Source organism: Bos grunniens, chromosome 11 (assembly GCF_055505025.1).
Source record: "Bos grunniens cultivar Pamir isolate PY7600 chromosome 11, Bosgru_T2T1.0, whole genome shotgun sequence".
Classification (NCBI taxonomy): domain Eukaryota; kingdom Metazoa; phylum Chordata; class Mammalia; order Artiodactyla; family Bovidae; genus Bos; species Bos grunniens.
The window spans coordinates 77755984-77768683 of NC_141175.1; the positions used below are offsets into that span (position 1 = coordinate 77755984).

Sequence of the window (12700 nt, forward strand, 5' to 3'; positions counted from 1 at the left end):
GGGATTCTCCAGGCAAGAACACTGGAGTGGGTTGCCATTGCCTTCTCCAATGCATGAAAGTGAAAGTGAAGTCGCTCAGTCATGTCTGACTCTTAGCGACCCCATGGACTGCAGCCTACCAGGCTCCTCCATCCATGGGATTTTCCAGGCAAGTGTACTGGAGTCGGGTGCCGTTAGGGAGAATAAACAGGGCTTGCTGATGGGCTGGATGTGGAGTATGAATGAGAAGGAAGTGCCAGAAATGATTCCCAGATCCCTGACTTGACAACTAGGTGGAGGCTGGTGCCATTCACCGAGATGGGAAAACTGTGGCAGGATGAGATTTGGGTTAGGGGCACAGATCAAGGGTTCGCTTTTGCACACATTATTTTGGAAATGTCAGGGAGATATCAAGTGGAAAAGTGTGTCTGCAGTTGAATACATACGTTTACATTTTCAAAAAGTTATCTGGGCCAGGGATATGCTTTTGGGAGTCATCAGCCTACAGACGACATTTAGAGCCAGAAGAAGAAGTGAAATTTCCTAGCTAGGGAGGGGGAGAGAGAGAAAAGCTCCAAGGGACACCAAGGTTAGATGCCTGAAGAAGAAGCATGTGTGCATGCTCATTCAGTTATGTCCAACTCTTTATGACTCCATGGACTGTAGCCTGCTGAGGCTCCTCTGTCCATGGGATTTCCCAGGCAAGAACACTGGAATAGGTTGCCATGTCCTCCTTCAAGGGATCTTTATGACCCAGGGATCGAACCTGTGTCTCCTGCGTTTCCTGCGTTGGCAGGCGGATTCTTTACCACTGAGCCACTGGGGAAGCCCACTTGGAGAAGAAAAAACCCCAGCAAATAGCCTGATTGACAAAATAGGATTTCCCTCTGGAGCACAGGAAGCAAGACCAAGAGGTTTCTACCTGGTAGCTGCTTGGATATCTGAAGGCAGAGTGGTGTCCCCCGGAGGACCCTTCTCTAGATAAGATCTTCCAAGTTCCCTGTGTCTTTCCTGGGAAGGCATGCATGTAAGTCCATCACCGTCTGGGCCATTCTCCTCTCAAAGTTCCTTTAACTGAGTGTAAACGTCCAGGTAAGACTGAGCAGCCCAGAGTAGAAAGAGCCTAGCTGATCGATGTGAGGGACACTAAACAAAGAGTGAGTTGGGGACAGCTGAGGACAGATGGGCCATTCAGGCTTGTTGCTGAGAGATTTTCCATTGATTTTTCTCATCTATGGGAAAGGCCTGGGGATTCAGAGAAAGCCCCATAAACAACGGAGTGAGCTCAGGCACTCTGTTACTGCCTGACAGCCTCAGTGGCAGAGAACTAGATTGCTTCCCAGGGCAAAAAATAAATAGTGTGAAACTTCTAACGAGAGTGTCAGAGGGCTGCTTGCCTGCTTGATGTGAGACCTCAAGATGGATCGTTTGGGAAATGTCAAAACCTATAAACACAGAGCAGAAAAGTTCTCCATCTTCTGCTCATTTACTCCACAAAACTTCTTCATTGCCAAGATGGCAAGGTCTGAATAAATACACAACCTGTATGATTGTTCCAAGTCCTGGCTGGAACAGGAGGCCTGTATTCTCCACCAGTGTCATTCAGAGTCCCTGTGTGAGTTTTCTGCTGTGGTTACTACCAATTACGGATAAGGACACAGCCTCCTGGATGTAGAGTTTGGAAACGTGTGTTCAGTATAGCTTTGTTAAGAAAGGGGTCTTTGCTACTCTTCTCATCTCCTGTCTTCACAGCTACCCCACATGGATGGAGTCTTTGCAGGGACAGAAAAATGGTCTGATAACAACACGAAGATTCCCCAGGAAAGGCCATCAGCATTACTGACAAAGGTTGGTCTTACAGACTCTATGGTCTGAAGAAGGAGGGAGAACAGAGAGAGACCAGACCATGTGATGATCTGGGTGTTTTAAATAAAGGCTTGAACTTCCTTTGGGCTCAAGGATGGAATGAGGACAGTCTTCCTAGAGCAGTGATTCTCAAAGTGTGGTTTCCCTGCCCAGTGATGGCAGCAGCAGCGGCACCTGGAAACTCGTCCGCAGTGCATATTCTTGGGCACCCGCCCAGACCTCCTGAATCTGAGTCTCGGGCGGGGCCGGTGTTCTCCTGCTAGAGAGACGCTGTTCCAGCAGTATGCCTTTCTTTCCAGTAATGAACTGCACCTTCATGCTCTGTTAGGTGGTATGTGTATATAATTTTACATTTGGGGAGTGATGGGGAACTCTTATTTTTATAACACAAACTGTAGAATATTTTGGAGGAACAAGAAGAGGGGACATAATGACACATTAGAATCCCTGAGGTAGTTTAATGTTCGTTAACGTGGAGCAGGGCTAATAAAGGTCGTGAAACCCTGATTTAGAGAAAAGAAAGAAGCTCTCTCTGAGGCAGGTCCTGAGGGCTCAGTTCCTGAGGCTCCACACAGCAGGGCCTGTGAGAGAAGGCCCGGAACTCCTCCTGGCAGAGCTGGGAACAGGGTTTTCTTACGGTCTGTTAGTCACCCAGCAGACCTAATGGGGAGTAGTATGCAAGTGCACATGTGTCCTCACCCCTGTGTGTGCACACATGTGTGTGCATGGGGGATGAGCAGGTGGAGAAACAAAAGGGTGTGGCAAACGTCTGTCATCTACCACCGTCAGCAACTCCCAGTATCCATCTTTCAGCCGCAGGGGTGGTATGATCTGCAATATACCGGAGACCCCAGAATGCAAAGGTGGTCAATTTCTAGTTTCCAGGGGCTCCAAGGATGGTTCCTGAGATACTCCCTCACTAGCAGTGGTTCCCAGATTCGGCCCCCACCCACCCCCCTGCCCCATTCCCGCAGAGATCCTCATTCTATTGGCTTGGTGCAGAGCCAAGAAATCTGCATTTTAAACAAGCCCCTCCCACCAAGTCATTCCATTACAGCCTGCATCTAGGATATTAACAGACAATTTTATCTGGGGAGACGGTGACTCTTGGGGGAAGGGAGGAATGACACTCAGGAGCTGGAAAGAATATCCTCGGACATCAGAGCATCGGATGGGTCTTGTCATCCAGTGTCTACCAGTTACTAAATAGCAGTGAGACAGGACAGCCGAGTGAGAGCTGTCACCGCCAGAGACAGAGTGGTGTTCATTTGGGTAAATGTCAGGTTGTTATTTCATCCTTGGGGTTGCCTAGTCAGCTGGATCAGAGGCATGCTACCTATTCTTTCTGGAAGGGAGGTTTCACAAGGCTGGGGCAACCAGGTCTCTGGGTTGAGAAAGAAGCTTGTGGGTGTCAGCAGAGAGAATGAAGCCTCTGAATGTCCACCAAAAGGTCAGAGAGGCATGAATGCAACATCGATTGTATGGACAGGTCAGGGTACAGGGGATTTGATCAATTCTGTCAAACTTCTCTCCCAGTCACCTGCAGGGCTGTCCAAGAGAGCCTTCTGTGATGACAGAAGTGTTCCGTATCCATGCCATGTGATGAGGTAGCCACCAGCTACATGTGGAGAACTTGAAATGTGGCTAGTGCAATAGGAACTGTTTTTTTTTTTTTTTTTTGCCTGTCACGTGGCATGTGGGATCTTAGTTCCCAGACCAAGCATTGGACCTGCACCCTCTGCAGTGGAAAGGCAGAGTCTTAACCACTGGACTACCAGGCAAGTCCCTAGGAACTAATTTAGAAACTTTAATTTACATAAATGTAGGTTCACATACTCTGGCATGGCTATGACCACCACATTGCATAGCGAGAATCTCTGTTATCAACCACATCCCAGTACTGAGGTGGAAGCATTTCACCAAGGGCCCCTCCTCAGAGGAATGGTGGCCTTCCCCCATCCTGGGGGAGGGCCAGGTGCTTTGTCAGCCAGAGGTCATGGATGTGAAGCATCTTGTGTCCTTCCAGCTCTTCCCTCTTTGCTCCAAGAAGGAGCACAGTCTCTGCTCTAGGATGACATCTCAGAGTTATTTCAGAGCAGCCACTCCGGGGGTGTCAGAGTGTGAACCAGCTGTGCCTGGTTCAAGGTCAAGAGGCGCATTGGCGGCTGGAATATGAGCTCTGCTCTGGAGCTGTGGAAGGAAGGTGCAGGGGCAAACCGGGGGAAGGGATCTTGTGTCCCTTGCTTAGAGCAAGCCTCTCAATTGCTCCCTCACTCTGGTCTTCTATTTCCCACTTAGAAGATAGAAAGGAAGACCGGACATAAAATAAAATAAAGCTCTTCTAGATGATGACATTTTAAAAAGGCAAGTACCCAGACATTATAAACATCCAGTAGAGGAACAAAAGATGAACTTTTCAGCTCGTCTAACAAGACTGCCCAGCGTCATCAAGCAGAATCCTGGGAACGAAAGTCCTTCACACAGGCAGACAATGGCCTTCAGCCTCTCTGCCGAGGTTGGCCAAGAACTCCCAACTTTAGCTCCCACCCAAGCTGCCCCAGCAAGGCTAAAGCCTGCGGCACTGGCCCTAAGCTGCACACCCATCTGAGACCAGGCATAGAGCAGGGGAGAGGCACAGACTGAGGTGAGGCAGAGGGGCTGGGCTGGGCAGGGGTGAGGGTGTGACCCAGGAGGCTACAGAACATAGACGAGATAAAAGGGGGCTCTGGGACTTCACTGGTGATCCACTGGTTAAGACTCCATGCTCCCAGTGTAGGGAGCCCGGGTTCCATCCCTGGTCAGGGAACTAGATCACACCTGCTGCAACTAAAAAAATCCTGCATCCCACAACGGAGACCCGGTGTATGGCAACTAAGACCCCGTGCAGCCAAACACATTTAAAAGGGGGTGGGGGGCACTAACTCTCACTCTCAGTACTGGGAGGAGACCATGACTCTGGCCTCTGGCTCCTTGAAAGTGGGTCCCAGAGGCAAGCACCTGTCCTCAGCTGGAGTGGTCCTGACCCACCCAGCTGCCTGGCTATGTCACCTGGTGATGGCTAGCTTTACAGGTGCTACCTTTCCCGGGGTTAGGGCCGAGATGTTCTCAGAACGTTAGAAAAGACCTCCTCTCTGGGCAGACGAACTCCTGCATGGGCTAAGGGTCACACAGAGGAAGGAACGAGAGCAAATTGAGGCCTTGGGGGAGAACAGGCTGCTGTGAAGATGACATGAGTCTTTCCTTCCTCCCACCTTCACAAACCAGCCCCCAAGCAGAGAACAGTCCCAAGGAGTAGAACTATGACTGGGTGGCTCCAGCTCTTCTGGTCAGAAGTAGAGCTTCTGATGGTTTAAGGGTAAAGAGTGGCAGGAGAACTATGAACAGAGGCCACTCAATCACGTGGCTTTGCAAAGGTTGCTGATGAGGGATGACAAAGATCTCTAGCCTGAGGCTACGGTGAGAGGCAAAGCCTGGCATTTGGAACCTCCAGCGCCTGCCTGCTCCCTCCTTCTCCCAGAGAGGCCGGGTGCTGGCAGGTCAGCGTCTCGGGGTGTGACTCATGTCTCCCTGCCTGGGACGCCGGCAGCCGCCCCCACTCCCAGCCCGCCCTTGCAGGCCTGCTGGAAACAAGACTGCTCACTCCTTTTATTTATTCCCTGTTCCTCAACCACCCCTCCTCACCCCAACCCATGACTAATGTGCTCCCACCACCCCAGGGCATACTGGGAGGGCATCACCACCACTACAATTATCTGGATCATTCAGTCCCTAAAAGTCTCTCCACTCCCCAGCATCAGTTATATTTTGAAATTATCCACATAACCCCAGTGATTCAGATGCTTGGCCTATGCAGTGAGAATGACTCTTCAATCACTGGTTTTCCTCTGGTTGTGAAGGTCAGCTCCAGTCTGGCCAGGAATTCCTACAGTTCCCCCATTTTACTGTGGGAGTAACTCAGAACCCCAAAGTTGGTATAACGATTGTTTTCAGCTGTAGACATTTGAGATTCAACAGATGCAGAAAGAAAGCTTCTCGGAGCTTCCCCCTAACTGACCAAAAGCAGAATCTTCTGAGAAATCAGGACTATCATAAATTCCCTCTAGGGAGGGGTCCACTTCCAGGAAAGAGGCCAAGAGTAAGCTTACCATAATTTGCCAATCCACCAACTCTCTCTGGGGGAGTTTTATGGCCCTGAAGAAGAGGTAAAGGCCACTCATAGCTGTATAGACAAATGTTATCACAAATTCTCTTATCTCCCACTTATTCTCCTAAAAAGTCATTTTTCTTTCTTAAAGAAACCCATTTGTTCTTCCCATAGGAGACTTTTTTCTCTCTCTTCCATTTCCTCTGCTAAATTAGGTATCAGTTCAGTTCAGATCAGTCGCTCAGTCATGTCCGACTCTTTGCGACCCCATGAATCGCAGCACGCCAGGCCTCCCTGTCCATCACCAACTCCCGGAGTTCACTCAGACTCACGTCCATCAAGTCAGTGATGCTATCCAGCCATCTCATCCTCTGTCGTCCCCTTCTCCTCCTGCCCCCAATCCCTCCCAGCATCAGAGGCTTTTCCAATGAGTCAACTCTTCGCATGAGGTGGCCAAAGTACTGGAGTTTCAGCTTTAGCATCATTCCTTCCAAAGAAATCCCAGGGCTGATCTCCTTCAGAATGCACCGGTTGGATCTCCTTGTAGTCCAAGGGACTCTCAAGAGTCTTCTCTAACACCACAGTTCAAAGGCATCAATTCTTCGGTGCTCAGCTTTCTTCACAGTCCAACTCTCACATCCATACATGACCACAGGAAAAACCATAGCCTTGACTAGACGGACCTTTTTTGGCAAAGTATTGTCTCTGCTTTTGAATATGCTATCTAGGTTGGTCATAATTTTCCTTCCAAGGAGTAAGTGTCTTTTAATTTCATGGCTGTAGTCACAATCTGCAGTGATTTTGGAGCCCAAAAAAATAAAGTCTGACACTGATTCCACTGTTTCCCCATCTATTTGCCATGAAGTGATGAGACCAGATGCCATGATCTTCATTTTCTGAATGTTGAGCTTTAAGCCAACTTTTTCACTCTCCTCTTTCACTTTCATCAAGAGGCTTGTTAGTTCCTCTTCACTTTCTGCCATAAGGGTGGTGTCATCTGCATATCTGAGGTTATTGATATTTCTTCCGGCAATCTTGATTCCAGCTTATGCTTCTTCCAGTTCAGTGTTTCTCATGATGTATTCTGCATATAAGTTAAATAAGCAGGGTGACAATATACAGCCTTGACGTACTCCTTTTCCTACTTGGAACCAGTCTGTTGTTCCATGTCCAGTTCTAACTGTTGCTTCCTGACCTGCATACAGGTTTCTCAAGAGGCAGGTCAGGTGGTCTGGTATTCCCATCTCTTTCAGAATTTTCCACAGTTTATTGTGGGCCACACAGTCAAAGGCTTTGGCATAGTCAATAAAGCAGAAGTAGATGCTTTTCTGGAACTCTCTTGCTTTTTCCATGATCCAGTGGATGTTGGCAATTTGATCTCTGGTTCCTCTGCCTTTTCTAAAACCAACTTGAACATCTGGAAGTTCATGGTTCACGTATTGCTGAAGCCTGGCTTGGAGAATTTTGAGCATTAGTTTACTAGTGTGTGAAATGAGTGCAATTGTGCGGTAGTTTGAGCATTCTTTGGCATTGCCTTTCTTTGGGATTGGAATGAAAACTGACCTTTTCCAGTCAAATTAGGTATATACAACCCCAATTCTAACCATCCTTTTGAGTTACTCAATACTGAGCATATGCACATGTTTGCATGATGCACATAAATGAACATTTTCTTCCTATTCATACCTGTTGTCATTTGAATTCACAGACCCCAAGAACTGAACCTACGAGGGTGGAGGAAAAGTTTTTCCTTCACTACATCACCATTCTCTCCTATCTCAGAAATATGACCATTTTACAATTAATGGGATTTTAGAAATGAATTTGTCCAGTGATACACATAAGAAGCATCAGCATCTTTTAAAACACAGACAGGTCCAGGCCATAGACATACCCACCAGGAGGACTAGTGCTAGGTGTAAGTGCCCGTCCACAGGCCTCACTTCCTCTCCTGCACACAGAAGAGCCTAACTCCCTGGACAGACATTCAAGGCTCTCTGAGTCTGTCCAACACCCTCCAGCCTGTCACCGATGTCCCTGAGCTTCCCTTTCAGATTTTTGGTCAGACCATTACTCCAGCCTGACATGTCCTCACCATTCCTCATGTCCTCTCCTGTTGGAGGCATGTCCACTTTCCACCCAGGTTTCCAGCCCTTCCTCCACCAAATCTTCCCTGCGTGCACCCGGGGCAAGACACTCCTGACCAAGAGCTCGCACAGCACTGTGACACAGACCTTGGGATTTCACCAGCTGCAGATTTGTCTTTTTCATTTTGGAATCTCCAGGAGGGCAGGGCCTCTTGCCTCAGGTGCTGAATAAATGTGAGGCTGTGAGTTGACGCTGCACCAGCTTCGCCCCATGGACCACCCTTAGGGGAAGCACACTGCACCTTTGAATGTTTGCTTTGGGAACTTCCCCACCTGGGTTCCTTTATAGATTGAACTCTGACATTTTTCATTTGTGTAAACATTCACAACAAGACAAAGGCCAGCTTGCTCTCCAAATAGACCGTAGAGGAACAGGGAATAGGTAACACTAAGGGTTGGGGGAGGGGACCATCCTACAGCCTAAGATGACCAAGAGTATGCAGGTAGCATGTAAGAGGTGGTTAAAAAAAGAAAAAGGACTAATGGTGTCAGCAGACAGAATGGGAAACATCAAAGTCTTGATTTAAAAAAAACTCAGGGAGCAATTTGGAATCCAGGTCCTTCCTTTAGCCAGTTTCATCTGCAAGGACACAGTTGGCTGGAGACTGATGGAACTGCCAAGTTTGGACACCTGGGAGGGCGGATATTGGCCTTCAGGCTCCTGCCATCTCCTGCACGATCCAAAGGGTACCGCCGGCCCAGCGAGGCTGTCCAGCTGGGAGGACGGTCCTTGCCATCTGCCCACCCCCTAAGGGCACAGGTGGCAGAGGAGGGTTCAGTCCAGAGACCAGTTCTGCTGAGGTCTCTGTCCCCAGGAGAGTAGATGAGGAGGTGGCTGGGATCTTTAGCTGCTGCTGGCAACTTGGAGGTATGGGGGAGGCAGCTCCCCTTAGGGACCTACAATCCAAATGAAAGCAGCCATGACCAGGAGTTTGGGGCAGCCCCAGGAGAAGGATGGGGAGCAGCTGCGTGTTCACAACTACCTATCTTCCATACTCCTCACTCCTCACAGTCAGCACATCTTGTTGTTCTTTCGTTGCTAAGTTGTGTCCGACTCTTTTGCGACCCCATGGACTGTAGCCTACCAGGCTGCACCTAGGATTTCCCAGGCAAGAATATTGGAATGGGTTGTCATTTCTTTCTCCAGGTGATCTTCCTAACCCAGGGATTGAACCCACATTTTGGTAGGTGGATTTTTTACCAGTGAGCCACCAAAACCCTACCTTTTGCCTCAATGTCAGGCCCCTTTCCTCCCCCTTGGATTCATCTCCCTGCCTTGTCCCACATGCTTATTTCCCCCTCACCCCTGGCACAGGGTTTCTTTCAGTTCTCTATGCAATCCTTTTTAGGGTTCAGTGACTTTGCTCTTATTATTCCCTTTATCAGCAGTACCCTTCCCCTGATATCTGGCAAACTCCTGTGCGTGCCTCAATACCCAGTTTAAATGTTACTTCTTTGGTGAAGCTCTTCCCAACTCCACTATGCACTCAGTCTGGCAGTGAGGTCCCTGAAGTGACTCAAGTGACTATTTCTTTAAATCCACTATGTACCAGAGTGTGAAGTACGTAAAGGTTGTTGATAAATACCAGTTGAATGCAGGAGTACATGCAAATTCTGCTTTCATCCTGCTATTCCCTGCTTCCTAACCTTCAGTGGTGCTGTCTTATCTGGAGACTAAATTCCTGGCAATTGAACTCATCAGGCATTTCCTGTACACATCATGAAGTGATTAGTCCCATGTTTGGCATTGTAGAGAAATACAAAAATGCAAAAGAAAGTGTCTCCACCCTGAGTTCCAAAGAGTAAGACAAGAGAGCCCAGATGAAACAATGAGGAAGGCAGTGAGAGCTTTGGGGACCTTCCAGATGAAGTGAGCATCGTATCCAGCAGGGATGGATCCAAGACAGTCCCCTGAGGCACCATGACACATGTGAGTCAGCCTTGAAGGAAGGGCAGGTCAATTTTAACAGTTAGACATGGGCTGAGGGCATGAGGGCCTGGGAAGGGGGCATTCCTGGTCCCAAAGGCAAAACTATCCAGGGAATGTTTGGGGCTGTTTGGCTGAAGCAAAGTCCAGGAGGGAACAGGGCTTGCCCAGGGGTGACTCTCATCAGCAGGGTGGGCTCCCAAAGGACTCATTCAGCACTGGGTGCCTCCGGGGCTTCTGGGGGACAGGGTCTCACCAGCACTCTAGCTGTCAGAACCCAAGCAGGCAGAGAAGGAATGGAGCAAGGTGGGAATGTTTTAGAGTTTCCTCACTTCTCTGACATTTCCTAAATCCCATACCTAGTAGGAGATTGTCAGGGACCATCCCAATCCATCAGCCTCCTGCATGATAACCCACAGAACCTCTCCACCCTCTCTCCTTCAGAAGATGGGGACCTGTGGATCTTCAACCTAGGACACACAGCTAACATCTTAGGCACCATCTACCTGAAAGGGGCTTCCCTGGTGACTCAGATGGTAAAGAATCTGCCTGCAATGCAGGAGACACAGGTCCAATCCCTGAGTCAGGATCATCCCTTGGAGAAGGGAAAGGCAACTCACTCCAGTATTCTTGCCTGGAGAATTCCATGGACAGAGGAGCCTGATGGGCTACCATCCATGGGGTTGCAGAGAATCAGACACGACTGAGTGACTAACACTTCCACCTGAGAGGTAGCATGTGAAACACGGTGGGGATACCCAAGGATAGAGGACATGGACTTCTAGTAATTAACCACGTCCACAACCACAGAGCCAGGCCAAGCCAGGGAGTGGTATCAAGTGAAGACAGGAAGCAACAAATCTCTCAGCTTTTCCAGGGTACCATATACATCACTGTATGAACCAGGCAAGTGAAAGAGTGAGCTATTAATAAATATGCTACAATATAGGCACGAATAGGCCAACTCCAGGATAACCAGATGGTGGTCATCTGACCCACAAGAGTCTTAGGATTCTAGTATCTCTATCTCCAGACCTGTCCTCGGTCCTGAGCTCAAGACCCATAATTAGTTGCCTGCTGGTCATTTCCACCTGGACATCCCATAGCTACTCAACCACAATATACCCAAACTGAAGTCAGCAGCTCCCCTCCTCCTCTTCCCCTCACCACTGACTTTCCCCCTTCTGTGTTCCCATCTAAAGAAACAGCCCTGGTTTCTATGCATCTGTTCCAAACCAGACCTGGGGAGCCATCCCGTGTTATTCGCTGCCTCAACAAACCCAGGCAGTCACCTCCAGAGCTACTGCTTCTCCCTCCTCCTGTCCTCTCCCACCTGTCCTTGTCTTGGACCACTGTAGCAGCCCCTAACTGGTCTTCTATTTCATCCTTCCATTTGTACTTCTCAAGTCCGGGTCTGTCATGGCAGTGGAGTGATCTATAAAATACACAAAATTTCAGTGGCTCCCCTTACACCTTTTAAATACATCTATGTATGAATATTTATGTATTGATTTATTTGGTTGCGTCAGGTCTTTCTTGTGGTATGCCGGCTCCAGAGAACATGGGCTCAGTAGCTGTGGTGCATGGGTTTAGTTGCTCCGAGGCATGTGGGATCTTAGTTCCCTGACCAGGGACTGAACCTGTATCCCTTGCGTTGGCAGGCAAATTCTTATCCACCGGACCACCAGCGAAGTCCCTCCCGTTACACTTGGACCCTTTCGGGTGGTTGTTTAGTCACTAAGGCGTGACCAACTCTTTTGCGACCCTGTGGACTGTAGCCCTCCAGGCTCCACCGTCCACGGGATTTCCCAGGCAAGAATACTGGAATGGGTTACCATTTCCTCCTCCAGGGGATCTTCCTGACCCAAGGATTGAAGCCAAGTCTGTTGCATTGGCAGGTGGATTCTTTACCACTAAGACACCAGGGAAGCCTTTTGAGTGGTAGCTGAGAACTTTTGGGTCCTCCACCCCCACCCCCACCCCAGGGCTTGTGTGTTCAGCCTCACCTCCACTTGCCATCCCACTCCCTGTTGTCTAGCTCAGTAAACGCTCTGTGCTGCCATCCTCCAAATATTTTTTCAAGCTGCTCTCTACCTGGGGTGGGTGGCATTCTGCCTCTGGTTCTCCTGTGCCACAGCTGAACTTCAGGTAGCACCCACTGCACAAGCCACCTTGCCCTTTAAGGACTGACTTTCCTGCCACTGCAGCCATTTGTTCGTTCACAGAAAACAGTGTTAGATGTTAAGGGGTTAGAAATACATATAACAACACAGAGATAAAGCAAATGTGGCAAAAATGCAATCAATCAAACCATCTAGGTGAAGGACTCGGGGTGTTGATTGTATCATTCTTACAACTTTTCTTTGGGCTTTAAATTTTTCAAAATAGAAAACTAGGCTAAAAAAAAAAAAAAAAGAATAGAATATGGGCCTGAATAGAATTTCATTCAAACATAAGTTTACTGTGACCCGATTTGAGGGAGACCAGTATCCACTGAAATTCAGGCATGAGGTTTGCTGTTAAAGTTCCACATTTATCAGTAAATTTGTTGTGTTTAAATTTGAACATATAATATTTAAATGGGGGTGGGGGGCAGATTAGAATAAAAAACAGAGAGGTGGACAAAAGAAAATAAAA

General features: G+C 48.6%; 1 protein-coding gene across 1 annotated transcript in view; it reads left to right on the forward strand.

Moving 5' to 3' along the window:
• The first annotated feature begins 9928 nt into the window (after window positions 1-9928).
• Window positions 9929-12700, forward strand: part of KCNK12 (potassium two pore domain channel subfamily K member 12) — a 90374-nt gene continuing 87602 nt past the window's right edge. Inside the window, exon 1 of the mRNA XM_086327086.1 lies at window positions 9929-10066. The gene's annotated coding sequence lies outside the window, so the exon portion shown is untranslated. The remainder of the gene's footprint in view (window positions 10067-12700) is intronic.